At 48.8% G+C, this 15,753-nt stretch overlaps 3 non-coding genes across 3 annotated transcripts; 2 read left to right on the forward strand and 1 right to left on the reverse strand.

Annotated features, from left to right (window-relative positions):
- Positions 1 to 261: 261 nt before the first annotated feature.
- TRNAS-UGA (transfer RNA serine (anticodon UGA)) lies at positions 262 to 347 on the forward strand. Its single transcript has one exon. It is a non-coding gene; the product is annotated as a tRNA-Ser (tRNA).
- A 1,788-nt stretch (positions 348 to 2,135) lies between these two features.
- On the reverse strand, positions 2,136 to 2,209 carry TRNAT-UGU (transfer RNA threonine (anticodon UGU)). Its single transcript has one exon. It is a non-coding gene; the product is annotated as a tRNA-Thr (tRNA).
- A 5,354-nt stretch (positions 2,210 to 7,563) lies between these two features.
- Positions 7,564 to 7,636, forward strand: TRNAV-CAC (transfer RNA valine (anticodon CAC)). The gene has a single exon. It is a non-coding gene; the product is annotated as a tRNA-Val (tRNA).
- Positions 7,637 to 15,753: the final 8,117 nt, after the last annotated feature.

Below are 15,753 nucleotides of genomic sequence, written 5' to 3' on the forward strand. Positions count from 1 at the left end.
GCTCTTGAAGCGATGTGCTGGAGATTTGAATAGGAAAGGGACTGTCTGACTTGTCGAAGTGGGGAATGAACAACAATCTATTGCAAAGTCATTAACCACAAACATACTCCGATCATGCTCCAGCCGGAAGAGAAATGGGCAGAAATTCTCGCTGTTCCGCCATGGACACACTTGTGCTGGGGAAGCTGGTCTGAGCAAGCAATTTGAAGGGACAATTCTGTGAGAACAGAATCATAGTGTAGCTAAGCAGCTGTCCATCAAGTAGTTGTGGCCGAGTGATTAAGGTGATGGATTTGAAATCCCTTGTGGGGGTCCCCCCCACGCAGGTTCAAATCCTGTCAACTACAGAAATGTTAGCGTGTTGTCATTGCTGTTGTTTTTGTGTGTGAGCATCCACAGTGCGAACCGGAGCCAGCTCTGGCCTCGCTCTATCTACATTTGAGACTGCTATAGCACTTAGGTGTATTTTTATCACTTAGCTAGTTACAGGGGTATAAAAACGAAAAATCAAAATCACAGTCCACCTGTGTATGGGCCTGCTCTCACTAGGATAGTTGGAGGCCTTGTTCTTAGGCTAAGCCCTTTGGCCAAGCAACAGGGGCAGCTATAAGCTGGGAGGCGTACGGTCACATTGTCACATCCCAAACCAGACACACTGAAATAAGGTGGTATTGAGGGTCAGGAAGAAGATCCTGTCCAGACAGTGCCCATCACCACTAGATAAAGAAACGGATCTTAAGATGGTTAAAGAAAACTTAGTTTGCCAGCATCCTGTCTGGCAAGAAATCACTTATCAATGGTTGTGGTTGTGAAACCCTCATTTCTGTATGTTTTATCTTTATGCCCCCCAGTTTTCTATTGTTAATCTGTCTGGTTCGCTAATTGTTTCTGTCTGCTGTATAATTAATTTTGCTAGATGTAAGTTAATTAAGGTAGTGGGATATAATTGGTTAGAGAATTATGTTACAATATGTTAGGATTGGTTAGTTAAATTTCAGTAAAATGATTGGTTAAGGTATAGCTGAGAATATAATTATATAAACTGGGGTCAAACAGGAAGTGGAGGGGAAACTGGAATCATGCTTGCTAAGGGGGGGATGGGAAACAGGGACACAGGCAAGGCTCTGCGGCGTCAGAGCTGGGAAGGGGGATACAGGGTAAATGCTCTGTGGCATGACAGCTTGGAAGGGAACACTGGAGAACAGACTCTATTGGTGTATAGAGATAAGCCCAACGGGTGTGAAGGGCTCCGAAATATGATTGCTTGGAAACTAACCCCAATAAACATCGCATTGTCTGTGCTTTGGACTTCTAGCCTTTTGCTGCTTGCTTGACAAGAACCAGGGAAGCGGGAGGGTTGAGGGAAAGCTCTTTAACATGGACCATAGTGTGTCCATAGTGTGTCACGGCATGTTGTTGGCCAAGTGATCACAGCACCTGGAGGGGTTTTGCTACTTGTCACTAGCACAGTATTGTAAGAGGCAGCCCAGATTCAACAGCCGTGCCTGCAAGATGAGTTACAGCAACCTTTACCTTGTTTCCATGTTCATCCGATGCCTCCTTTCAACACTTGTCAGCAAAAAGACCTGTTCCTTTTGCAAGCATGGGTATGGCTAGTCAAAGGCGGGTTTCTCCGTTAACGAAAAACATTGACCAAAAGGTGACAAGAGGAGGCACGTTCAGCAAGGCAGCACTGGATGCTGGATCCTGAATTTGCTCTTTATCCAGCAGGTTTATTGGCAAGCTCTGCCACGGTGCCACTCTCTGGGACTTCTCCCGTAACTGCTCCATCTTTCATCAACAATAAAATGAAAGGTGAAAGGACAGTAATTCTCCATTTCCTGCAAGCCCTACAGGGAACCCTCTAGAAGGGTCTCTGTGCATAGACATTTCTAGTGAATTGCATGGGCATGGGACACAAGCTCTGGTGTCATAGCAATTGCAGTCAAAGCAACCTCCTTCCCAACACCAATAGCCTTTTCATCAACTCCAGGCTGGTGATTTGATTCTCTCCAATGCTCGTCTGCAAAGAAGCCTTTTCCTTAGGAAGCAATTACTTACATTGCCAAGGGAGGTCTCTTCTGTTTCCTAAGACAGAGGAAAACATGAGCAGAGGAGACAAAAGCTGTACAACAAGGCACTACTGGGAGTTGAACCCAGGATCTCCTGTTTACAAGACAGGTGCTTTAACCTACTAAGCCATGGTGCCTTCCTCAACTATCTATTTGCAACTGTTCCCCTTTATGGTCCAAGACAACACCTTCCTATGCCAAAGTACAGACGTTCCCCATTTCCCATAAAACTTGCAGACCTTGAGCGGGCTGGCTCTCTGTGCATGGAAAGCCACAGCTGAGTTGACAGAGGGCTTCTAACATGCGCTTCTCCCACAAGCTGCTGTGATCCTAGAGTGGTTAGTGCTCTGGGTTTCAGTCACAGCAACTTCAACTCAACTCTGAGTCATGGTACCTTTCCATCAGCTTCAGACTTAGCATTTGCCACTTTCCAAGACTTCGCCACAAGGAAGCTCTCTCCGTCCTGAACGAGCACTTACAAGGATTGTGCTGTGAGGTCTTTTCTTTTTATGAGAAGAGATACAAAAAGACGAGCCTAGCAGACAAGCCAGGTTCACCAAGGAAGAACTGGCAGGCCAAGCCATGATCTCCTGGTTCGTAGGAAGGTTCTTCAGCCAGCTCTTCCCAAAGATCACTATCTAGAGGCCACTTCCCACAGAGAACAATTATGGTTACAGACCCATCCTGAAATTAGAGCAGGATATTTTCAAGCTTTATCTCATCGTAAAGCAACACGATTCAAACATGGCATCACAGAGGGGAAAGCACTCCTTCATTTCATATTTATTGCTACTGATCTCACTGACAAACTTCCTTTTCTCGGTGCTGCTTTGAGCACTTCAGGGAGTTTTTCCTCTTCTCCCTTCCAGCTGTGGTTATGGGACTGCAGCAGCTCCCCAGGTGGCCAACTTTCTTCTTTCGCTTACATTCTTCACTTCTTTGGATGAAGCTGTGTGTGCCACCACCTTACTTCATAGCTGAGACCTCAGGTACAAGCAGCTAGTTACAAAGGCTAAATTCCCGTTGCCATCAGTGGGAGGTTATCCTGGGCTGCCAGGGCTGCAGGACCTGGCCCATGATCAGTCAAGGTGATACAGCAGCTGCGCTCTTATGTGGTGAGTCCGGCAGCCTATTACCAAACTGCTCTGCCATCGCCTGCAGGGCGGCCGCACTGGCCAAGAATCTGGCAGAAGAGAGACCCAGGAGGAGAGAAGGAAAATGTCCTCAGCAGTCACAGCCGGCAGGAGCAGCAAAGGCTGAGTATCAGACACACTTTTTCACCAGGAGAATAAATGTGTACAACCTCCTGATATGTTCTCAGTTTACTCTCCCTTCCAAGGAAACCCTATTCTGCTCTATTACGCTGTCACGGGATAAAAGGGGAGGTCCTCTCGTGGATCAATAACTGGTTAAAAGGTAGGAGTAAATGGTCAGTTTTCAAAATGGAGAGAGGTAAATAGTGTGTCCCCCAGGGGGTCGGTACTGGGATCAGTTCTCTTCAACATATTCATAAATGATCTGGAAAAAGGGGTAAACAGTGATGTGGCAAAATTTGGGAATCATTAAGAAAGGGATAGATAGTAAGACAGAAAAGATCATATTGCCTCTATATAAATCCATGGTACGCCCACATCTTGAATACTGCATGCAGATGTGGTCGCCCCACCTCAAAGACATATTGGATTGGAAAAAGTTCAGAAAAAGGCAACAAAAATGATTTGGAGTATGGAGCATCTGCCATAGGAGGAAAGATTAATAAGACTGGGACTTTTCAGCTTGGAAAAAAGACGACTAAGGGGGGATATTCTAGAGGTCTATAAAATCATGACTGGTGTGAGTAAGTAAATAAGGCAGTGTTATTGACTCCCTCTCCTAAGACAAGAACTAGGGGCCACCAAATGAAATTAATAGGCAGCACGTTTAAAACAAACAAAAAGAAGTATTTTTCACACAGTCTACATGTGGAACTCCTTGCCAAAGGATGTTGTGAAGGCCAAGACTAAAAACAGGGCTCAAAAATGAACCAGATATATTCATGGAGGATAGGCCTCTCAATGGGTATTAGCCAAGATGGATAGGGATGGTGTTCCTACCCTCTGTTTGCCAGGAGCTGTGAATGGGCGACGAGGGATAGATCACTTGATGATTACGTGTTCTGTTCATTCCTTCTGAAGCACTTGACATTGGCCACTATGGGAAGACAGGATACTGAGCTGTAGGGACCTTTGGTCTGACCCAGTATGGCCGTTCTTATGTCCTTATGGCCCTATGCTCCTTTCATATATATTCCTGGGATTCTGCCTTACAATGTGTCCCTGAGATCTCACTCAAAATGCCCCAGACAGGCAAACACTCTGGGATCCTGAAGCCTCTGCCACCCATGTTGTACCTTGTCCCTCATCACTAACCCTTGATGCTGCTCCTTTCTATAGACTGTGAAGAGGGGGGAGGCAGTGCAGGAGCCTTCTGGGGATGCAGATCCAACACTTTGGGAGAGACAGATTGTCTGAGGCATCAGATTGCTGTAAGCCAGGGGCGGGCAACCTGTGGCTCCAGAGCCATGTGCGGCTCTTCAGAAGTTAATATGCGGCTCCTACTATAGGTGCTGACTCCGGGGTGGAGCTACAGATGCCAACTTTCCAATGTGCCGGGGGTGCTCACTGCTCAACCTCTGGCTCTTCCACAGGCCCTGCCTCCACTCCAACCCTTCCAGCCCACTCCCCTGAGCCTGCCGTGCCCTCGCTCCTCTCCCCTCTGCCCAGAGCCTCCTGCATGCCACGAAACAGCTGATCAGGTGGTGCGGGGAGGGAGGAGACACTGATCGAAGGGGCAGTCGGGGGGTGGGAGGCAGTGAGAGCTGTGGGGGTGGAGTTGATGCAGGGCTGCTGTCATATTACTGTGGCTCTTTGGCAATGTACACTGCTAAATTCTGACTCCTTTTCAGGCTCAGATTGGCCACCCCTGCTCTAAACCATGCAGCCTCCCCCTAAAACAGGGGCCTGTTCCAGCCCTGAGTCTGGGCTACTGGGATCCCTCCCACAGGGCAGGGTGCCCACAGATTACAGCCTGAAAATAGGTATGTGAAACTAACTCCTGTTCTCCCTGACAGGCTTCCCCTAGATCAAAAGGCACCCCAGGCAAGAAGCGTCTGCGGTGCCCCTCCTGACGTGTTAAACTTCTGAATATTTTATTTTTATTGCATTTGCAACTCATTTCATTATTTTGATGCAGAATTTGTATGCATGATTTTCTCTGTCATATAAGGTGATACATTTGCAGGCTAGGATCTGTACATCTGTTTTTATTCATGCCAGAAATAATCAAAACCTCAACAGGTAGTGATCAATGGCTCCATGTCTAGTTGGCAGCCGGTGTCAAGTGGAGTGCCCCAGGGGTCGGTCCTGGCGCCGGTTTTGTTCAATATCTTCATAAATGATCTGGAGGATGGTGTGGATTGCACTCTCAGCAAATTTGCGGATGATACTAAACGGGGAGGAGTGGTAGATACGCTGGAGGGCAAGGGATAGGATACAGAGGGCCCTAGACAAATTGGAGGATTGGGCCAAAAGAAATCTGATGAGGTTCAACAAGGATAAGTGCAGGGTCCTGCACTTAGGACGGAAGAACCCAATGCACAGCTACAGACTAGGGACCGAATGGCTAGGCAGCAGTTCTGTGGAAAAGGACCTAGGGGTGACAGCGGACGAGAAGCTGGATATGAGTCAGCAGTGTGCCCTTGTTGCCAAGAAGACCAATGGCATTTTGGGATGTATAAGTAGGGGCATAGCGAGCAGATTGAGGGACGTGATCATCCCCCTCTATTCGACATTGGTGAGGCCTCATCTGGAGTACTGTGTCCAGTTTTGGGCCCCACACCACAAGAAGGATGTGGATAAATTGGAGAGAGTCCAGTGAAGGGCAACCAAAATGATTAGGGGTCTGGAACACATGATTTATGAGGATAGGCTGAGGGAACTGGGATTGTTTATTCTGCGGAAGAGAAGAATGAGGGGGGATTTGATAGCTGCTTCCAATTATCTGAGAGGTGGTTCCAGAGAGGATGGTTCTAGACTATTCTCAGTGATAGCAGATGACAGGACAAGGAGTAATGGTCTCAAGTTGCAGTGGGGGAGGTTTAGGTTGGATATTAGGAAAAACTTTTTCACTAGGAGGGTGGTGAAACACTGGAATGCGTTGCCTAGGGAGGTGGTGGAATCTCCTTCCTTAGAAGTTTTTAAGGTCAGGCTTGACAAAGCCCTGGCTGGGATGATTTAATTGGGGTTTGGTCCTGCTTTTGAGCAGGGGGTTGAACTAGATGACCTCCTGAGGTCCCTTCCAACCCTGATATTCTATGATTCTATGATTAAATACAAAAGTTTATTTCCTTTAAGCATATAGAATTTTTTTTTTAATTTTAACAGTAACTAAAATGTACTAAGATCTAGAAATTGAACGGCCACCAACACAGGGTGGACCAGTCTTAACTAGTGTTACAGTGAGAAACAGCGTTAGACTGTAAACCCGAGTCCTTTAGTTCAAAGGTCATTTTCTCGACTTTGTCCTCATGAATTGAAGCGCAGCATTAGAGAGATCCAAAGACTGGCCAATGGCATTTTCAAGTGATAAAATAGCAAGTGATGTCGGTCTCTCATTGGCCATCATAGACTGAACATATGTTTTAATGAGCCTGAGCTTCAAGGCGAGGGTAGCTCTGTCCACCTCCTTCCCCTGTGCTGCTGGGCACCAAGTCCCTGGCGGCCAGTAGGTAAAGCCGGGAATACAGGATGGGGTGCCAAGTGGCAGCAGGACTCTTGCCACCAGGGTTCAGCTGCCCAACTTCCTCCCCATGCCGCTAGGCCCCAGTCGCCTTCAGCCACCGGGTAACCCAGGAACTAAGACAGGAATGGGGTGAGGAAGCAAGTCAAGCTGAGCAAGGCAGGCAAAAATTCATCTTGCCTTCATGGGCCACTCACAGTGAGGTCCTTTTTGTGTGCCATGGCTGACAAAAACATCCCAGACAGAGAAACAGCAGGCCAAACAGAAACCTAGTAACTGTCAAAGTAGCTTAGCCAGGAGCGCATTAGACTGAAGATTTAAAGGTCCCTGCTTCAATCCCAGGCTTTGGCATGTTGTTTTGTCCCTTTGTGTGCAGGGGTGGGCTGTTTTCTGGAAGTGCAGCGGTGCCTTTATCCGCCGTGAGTCCCTCATTTCGGGTTCTGCAGCAGGAAAAAGCAGCGTGGGCTTGTGCACCCAGGTGGCCCAGCTGAGCTTTCTTTCTTCTCTTGCTCTTTCTCGGCAAGGGGAAAAAAAGAAGCTCTCCTTCAAGCTGGAGTCACAAGGGAGACATAAAGACGACTTCCTGAGCGCCGGCTCCAGTCCTTTGCTCTCCCAGCTGCCGCCACTTTCTCCAGGTCTGCCCATCAGTGTGTGCCCGGGTGAGAGCCAGCCAAGTGGATGGAATGTGAAGGGAGGGGCAGAGCTCTGTGACAGAGTTTCTGTAGTGTAGTGGTTATCACGTTTGCCTCACACGCAAAAGGCCCCTGGTTCGAAACCAGGCAGAAACATGATGGCTTACTTTTTCTAGCTCTCCAGCAAGGCGCTCCTACTTCTACCACTGGCCTGTCCCTGGGGTAACCCCGACCCCCGCAGGACAGAGGGTGGTGAAATGAGCTGAGAAATCTACATGGTCTAGGCCAGTCACCTTTTGGAGTCTTGTGGCTTGGCCTCCTCTGCCCTTGGGCGTTGGCCTATGGAGGCCGGCTCTTCCGGCTGCCTCCTTTGCGTGACTTGCCAAAGGAGGGAGTGAGGCAGGAATAGGGCAAAAGAGGAAAGTCATGCTGAGGAAGGCAGGGCAGAAGCTAAGTGCCTCAGTGGGGTTAGCAGAGCGTCACCGTTGGTTCTGCCAAAGCCAGGGGTGGTGCGGTTGGCTGCTGGGAGGTCGAATCCTGTGCCTGCCTCCTGGTTTCCCAGGGATGGCTACTGGCAGTCCAGGAGAAGAAGCGGGGTTCCGGGTGGAAGGAAAAGAAGCAATGGTTAGGCCAAGTGGGATCCTTTCTCATCAGGATAGTGTGCTGTGGTGGTCCTGGGAATTGCCTGTGAGCAGTGGGTGGACATGTTCCAGTGAGAATGCTGCTCCTTTCTGGCCTTCACTGCTGTGCCAGTATACAGGGTGAATAAGCCTGGAGTTTCTTGAGCAGATGGTGTCGTTTCTTCTGGTAATCCTCAGTGGGATCAGAGGATAATGGCTTGTAGAATGTGGAGTTAGAGAGCTGCCTAGCAGCCTCTTGTTCATATTCCAACTTAGTCATGATGACGACAGCACATCCTTTGTTAGCCTTTTTTATTATGATGTCAGAGTTGTTCCAGAGGCCGTTGATTTCTATTGTGTGTACACAGGAAGGTTTGAATGTGTAACAGGTACGTTTGGTAAAGCTTAGCTATTTTATGTTTATAACAGGCTCTTGCCCACCTCCAGCAGAGTTTTCAATCACATACTATGGCAACTTACCAAATGTCATGCAAACTAGTCCATTTCTCCCCATAGTCAATCTCTAACCAGAATGTTAGAATGAGGCAGAGAACTGGGAAAGTATCACAATAGGAATACATTAAAAAGTGGGATTAATCAAAGATGGGATGCAGACAGAGCCTGTTCTATAGCTGGTGAAGTGACAGGGACACACTCCCACTCGTGCTGGTTCTGAAATAACAAGAGAAGCAGGTCAAAGAGAATGAGCTCATGTGGGAGCTCTAGGCAGCTGCCCTGTCAGTGCATCACACACCTGGGAGGTGTTACACAAAACACAGCACTTCCCCTCCGGAAGAGAAACCCTTCCCCCCACTGCCACCACTTCATGATACTATCCATGGGGCTGTTTGTTCTGCAGGACTTTGATCTCTCTGGTTGGTCCACAGTGATTCATAAAAGAGCCATTAGGGGAGCAGGAGTCATCCCAATAGAAATCTCTTCACTTCTTTCTCAGTGCACCTTCTTAGCCCTGGCTTTGGGTGCTTTGAAGTTGGCTCTCCAGTCTTGATGTTAGGTGGGATCTTGACCACCTTCTGGGGCTTGGCAGATTACACCTTTTGAGGGCTTTTCTCTGCCTTTTTGGTCCCCCCTGCAGTCACCGCATTCTGATGATTATTCCTAGACATGGGCGTGGTGGTCTTCCTGGGGATCTTGGCAGCTTTAGCCAGCTTCTTGGTGGCTATATTCCTGCTCAGAGCCACTGTCTTCTTCTCATTCCATGTCCTTGTCCTAGCTGCTGGTTGAATGTGAAGGAGCCCAGGTGCTGGTGACTTTAGCCTGCACCAAGTTGCCTTTGCTCATCAGACTCCTGAACCCCAACTGGATGTGGTTCTTCTTCTTCTGCACAGCATAGCTGTTAGGGGGCTTATTCCTTCCCCCACTTCCTTCCCTGGTCCTTCTTGCATAAACAGAGAGCAACAATACCCGAAGTCCAAAGGTGCAAACAATTCGATGTTTATTGGGATGTACTTCCAGCAAGCATGATTCCAGTTTCCTTCCTTAGTGTCCCCCTTCCCAGTTCTGACACCACAGAGCCTTACACCTGTGTCCCTGTTCCCAATTCCCCCTTTAGCTAAATATGATTCCAATTTCCCCGCCCAGGAGTTCTGCTTAGCTATACCTTAACCAATCATTTTCCTGAAATTTAACTAACCAATCCTAACATATTGTAAGATGATTATTTAACTAATTATATCCCACCACCTTAATTAGTTTACAGCCAGCAAAATTAATTATACAGCAGACAGAAATAATCACAGAACTAGACAGAGATGATACAGACAAACAATAGGGAAATGGGGACTACAGTGATAGAACAAAGACAAAAATGAGGATTGCACATCCCAGCTATTGATAAGTGAGTTCTTGCCAGACAGGATGCTATCAAACTAAGTTTCCTTTTACATCTTCTAGGCACTTTCCTTTCTCTGGAGGTGATAGGCATTATCAGGACAGGATTGTATTACTATCAGCCCAATAGCACCTGATTTCAATGTGACTAGGTTGGAATGTGGGGAGGTGACCGTTCACTTCCCAGCTTATGGCTGCCTCTGCTGCTTAGCCAAAGGCCTTAGCCCTAAGCACAGGGGCCTCAGACTGCCACAGTAAGAGAAGGCCCTTACACCGGCAGACAGTGATTTTGATTCTTTCTTTTATACCTCTAGAACTAGCCAAGTGATAAGAATACACCTAAATTCTTAGAGTACAGGCCTTTACAGACAGGCCTGAATATCTATATCCTAACAATAGCCCCTGGAGAACACGGATCTGCAAATGTGTATTCATATTATACCTTTGTTTAATTTATGAAAACATAAACTAGACACAGAAGACTGGAATGATTTCAGTTGATAGCCAGGTTTGCTACGTTTTTATACATTTGCACCATGAAACATTGAGGGTTTACAGTCATTTCAAGAATCCTCATACAGTGGAATTCATGAACATAATGGAGAATGGAAATGAAAATGTTTTCCTTTTTTTTTTTTTTTTTTTTTTTAAAAAAAGAGCTTATAAGAGGGCACTTGAATTTGAACCACAGACCACTTGATTTGCAGTCAAACACTCTACCACGGAGCTATACCCCCATAACAACAGTGGGCTGGAGTCATGATCTCCAGGACTTTCATAGAATCATAGAATATCAGGGTTGGAAGAGACTTCAGGAGGTCATCTAGTCCAACCCCCTGCTCAAAGCAGGACCAATCCCCACTTTGAAGGACAAAGCCTGCTTCAGCGAGCTCCTTTTCTACTCCCAGACCATAGGTGGTTTTAATAATGGGGTTTGATTAAACTTCATAAATGTGGTAAACACCACAACTTGCACACCAAATGACATAGCTTCTCCCACTGACATTGCTCCCACCTTCTGGGGAAGTGAATTAACTACACTGACAGGAAAACTCTCTCCCATGTTAAGGAAAAGTTAGCACATGTGACTCCATTTTGGTTTGGGGCCCACCATTGTCTAAAAGCAAGCACATCATGCACCACGAGGAGTGTTCCTTAGATACTGCATTCCTGTGAAAATCCTCCTCCTTGTCTCCAGCCTGTCTTGACTCCCGGTATCTGTTCTTTGTCTGTCCCTATCTCCCTATCTCCTGGCCTTTGATGTGAGGCCTCCCATCCTGATAACAAAAGTTACTGATGCATGGCTTTAGGACCATGCTGTGTAATTAACATACTAGTTTAGCACGAGGAATGCACCAAGCAGGGATAGGTGGTAGATAAGAAAAAGGTTTGTTTATTGGCGAAGGTTTCCGATGCACGAGGGCAACATGCTTTGCTAAAAAGTATATAACCTTTGTACAATCTGTATTCGGGGTCCCTTCCAGGCACCACACTTGAGCGTAATAAACTTGGTGTTTTTTGGGAACTCTGCAGTTGTGGACTTTGTTTATGTGCCTCAGCCTAGATTCGAACTGTGCGTGTCCTACCAGGTGTAATTTGTAGCAGTTGTGTGCGTGTCCTATCAGGTGTAATTCGTAACGCCCATCAGCACAGAGCAGTGGTTTTCCAACTGTGGGACAAGATCCCAAGGCCGGTCGTGACCCTATTTTAATGGGGTCACCAGGGCTGGCGTTAGACTTGTTGGGGCTTGGGTCTGAAGCCAAAAGTCTGATTACCCGCCACCCAGGGCTGAAGCCCTCAAGCTTTGCTTTTGCCCTCCCCCCAGTGGGGCAGGGCTTGGGCTTCAGCTTTAGCTCCCCCCAGCCCAGCGTGGAGGGGCTTGGTGTTTGGTCCCCCTTCCCGGGGTTATGTAGTAAGTTTCTTTGGCAGCAGGGGGTTGCAGTGAAATGAAGTTTGAGAAACCCTGGCACAGAGCATCTTCATTACCGAGCTGCAGCAGTGTAGACTCAATGTTTGAAATGTAGACTTGTCCTTGGCCTGAGAGGAAGGTGAGACTTGGCTCCCTGGGTGCTCAGGCACTGAAGGTACAGCCATGAAGACACCACACACAGCCTTCCCTAGTTGGCAAGAACCAAACCTCCACAGAAAGACCCCCGTGGTTTCCTAGGCCAGCTCCCTAAGCACTCAGCCACAACCACTTAATACAGGGGCTTTTCTACACTATGGTTCTGTTCTCATCGAAAGGTCATTTCCAATTGTTTGCTCAGACCAGCTTACCCAGCACACTCACTGCTTTGCAGTTCTGTAAGTGTGGCCATGGCTGAACAGCGAGAATTTCTGCCCGTTTCCCTACTGGCTGGAGCATGGTTAGAGTGTGTTTGTGGTTAATGATTTTGCTGTAGATTGTTCATTCCCTGCTTTGACAATTCAGACAGTCCCTTTTCCTGTTGTATCTCCAATAGCAGGGGCGGGTTTTCTTTAGGTCACTGAGATTTTTTGGGGAGTTCTTTTCTTTCCTCAGCCTGGAGTAAACCTAGCTTTTTATTCCATCGTCATGTTTCATGGAATAACAGCAGCAGCATGAAGAAAGAGGAGAGGGAATATCTCACTGTCAGGGCTGAAGGTGGCCACGTCCCCTCTGTCCGAAAGTTGCCATTGCAGGAGAGAAGGTTTCAATGCAATTGAATGCCCTCGCTCAGACTAGAGACACAGAAAGGTTTTGCTGTTCATGGATCTGTGCAAAGGAAATTGTGTCTCTGGGTGAAACTGAGGAGGGAAGTGAAATGCTCACGTGGTGACGCAATGCCCTACGGCATGACTGGAGTGGACTCACCTGGGATTGACATGACATTTCTTTCTGTCAAGTAGTGAGAAATGTGACATTAATTCAGATGCGGAATTGAGGCTTCTTTAGCCACTTGTAAAAACTTGAACTTGATTTCCCAGAAGGGAGAGAGGGAAAGTCTGGAGCTGCCTTTAACCCCAGTCTGAAATACAAGGGAGAATTCTGGAATTGAAGGAATGGGAAAAATGGAGAGGAAAGAGAGCGAGAAAACACCTCTTTTCTCTTCTTCCCCCTCCCAGCAAGAAATGTTATCAATGGGGAAACTCCTCCCCAGGACCAGCCTTAGGGAAAATGGCACCCTGGGCAAAACTTGTACTTTGGCACACCCATTGCCCCAGGCCCCTGTGGGCTCCCCACTCCCCCTTTGCCCCTAGTTCCTGCACTCCTAACCCTTGCACCTCCTTCACCCCAACCCCTGCCCCCTCCTGTGCCCTAACCCCTACACTGTGTCCTCTTTGCTCTTAATTCCCATACTCCCCTCCTGCACCCCCTTCACCCCTAATTGCTGTACCCCTCCTGCACCCATGTGGGGAAACTGACCTGTGTGCATGGGGCAGCTGGCATTGCTGCCTTCTTCTCTCTGGAATGCTGCTCTTCCGGGCACCCCTAGGGGCTGCGGGGCTTGACGGGGGTGAGGAGTGACTTCAGAGCTCCCTGCACCCAGGTCACTTTCCTCCCCTGGGCTGTATAAGGGGAGGGCAGAGAGAAGCAGCTTCTGATGCTCGCCTCTGAGCACAGCCCAGGTGGGGAAAGTGACCAGGATGCATGGAACACTTCGTGTTGCTCCTCGCTCCCCCGCAACCCTCTATGGGGCCACGGAGGAACATTGTGGGAGGGGCTGAGCTGGGAAGAAGCAGGGAGAAATCTGGGAGCCCACCCCAGGAAGCAGTTTCTGACACTACGCTGGCAGAGGGCACAGCCTCCCCAAAGCTGTGTTGCCAAGGGGGCAGTGGCGTGTTGCCACATGGGCCAATGGGGCCCATGATTAGGGCCCCTGGCCAAATTAGGCCCCCTGGAGAAGTCTCTCCTATGTCGGCCCCAGGGCTGGAGGTGCTCTCGCTCCCTGCTATGGCCGGGGGACTGCAGCCAGGGCACAGAGCTTCTCTGGTCTCAGGGCCACGGGGGGGTTAAGGAGCGAGCAGGGTGGGGCAGTGGGGGAAGGGGTGGAACAGAGATGACGTAGTTGATGGGGCCATGGGTGGAAGGCGTGAAGAGGGTGGGGCTTCAGGCAGAAGGGGGGGGGCAGGGCCATGGTTCCAGTGCCGGGGTCCCTGCACTTCTTCTACCTTTCCCTGGGCTTTGGCATCACTCGTCTCTGCTTAGCGAGTTGGGTCAGTGATCCCCAAAATGTGGGGTATGCCTCCTAGGGAGGCACAGAGGAATGTTCATGGGGGCACCTCAGGGCCTGAGCCAGCCCCCATGGAGGGCAGAGAGGGAGCACCACTCAGCTCCACTCTGCCCCTGCTCTTCAGATTCGTGATGTGACGGAGAGACTGCCGAGACTCATCAAGCCCTCGGATCGCTACCCCTTCCTGCTTCTCCCCGTGGGCACCAATGATACTGCCCAGAATGACCTTGAGCGGATCACTGCGGACTACGTGGCTCTGGGAAGAAGGATAAAGGAGTTTGAGGAGCAAGTGGTCTTCTCGTCCATCCTTCCTGTGGAAGGAAAAGGCCTGGGTAGAGACCATCGAATCGTGGAAGTCAACGAATAGCTAAGCAGGTGGTGTCATAGAGAAGGCTTTGGATTCTTTGACCATGGGATGGTGTTCCATGAAGGAGGAGTGCTGGGCAGAGACGGGCTCCACCTAACGAAGAGAGGGAAGAGCATCTTTGCGAGCAGGCTGGCTAACCTAGTGAGGAGGGCTTTAAACTAGGTTCACCGGGGGAAGGAGACCAAAGCCCTGAGGTAAGTGGGCAAGCGGGATAGCGGGAGGAAGCACAGGCAGGAATGTCTGTGAGGGGAGGGCTCCTACCTCATACTGAGAATGAGGGGCGATCAGCAGGTTATCTCAAGTGCCTATATACAAATGCACAAAGCCTTGGAAATAAGCAGGGAGAACTGGAGGTCCTGGTGATGTCAAGGAATTATGACGTGATTGGAATAACAGAGACTTGGTGGGATAACTCACATGACTGGAGTACTGTCATGGATGGCTATAAGCTGTTCAGGAAGGACAGGCAGGGCAGAAAAGGTGGGGGAGTAGCACTGTATGTAAGGGAGCAGTATGACTGCTCAGAGCTGAAGTATGAAACTGCAGAAAAACCTGAGAGTCTCTGGATTAAGTTTAGAAGTGTGAGCAACAAGGGTGATGTCATGGTGGGAGTCTGCGATAGACCACCGGACCAGGGGGATGAGGTGGACGAGGCTTTCTTCCGGCAACTCGCAGAAGCTACTAGATCGCACGCCCTGGTTCTCATGGGCGACTTTAATCATCCTGATATCTGCTGGGAGAGCACTACAGCGGTGCATAGACATCCAGGAAGTTTTTGGAAAGCGTAGGGGACAATTTCCTGGTGCAAGTGCTGGAGGAGCCAACTGGGGGGGAGCTTTTCTTGACCTGCTGCTCACAAACCGGGAAGAATTAGTAGGGGAAGCAAAAGTGGATGGGAATCTGGGAGGCACTGACCATGAGTTGGTCGAGTTCAGGATCCTGACACAGGGAAGAAAGGTAAGCAGCAGAATATGGACCCTGGACTTCAGAAAAGCAGACTTCGACTCCCTCAGGGAACTGATGGGTAGGATCCCCTGGGGGAATAACATGATGGGGAAAGGAGACCAGCAGAGCTGGCTGTATTTCAAGGAATCCCTATTGAGGTTACAGGGACAAACCATCCCGATGTGTCGAAAGAATAGTAAATATGGTAGGCGACCAGCTTGGCTTAATGGTGAAATCCTTGCGGATCTTAAATATAAAAAAGAAGCTTACAAGAAGTGGAAGATTGGACAGATGACC

This window comes from Lepidochelys kempii, chromosome 28 (genome assembly GCF_965140285.1).
Source record: "Lepidochelys kempii isolate rLepKem1 chromosome 28, rLepKem1.hap1, whole genome shotgun sequence".
NCBI classification, from domain to species: domain Eukaryota; kingdom Metazoa; phylum Chordata; order Testudines; family Cheloniidae; genus Lepidochelys; species Lepidochelys kempii.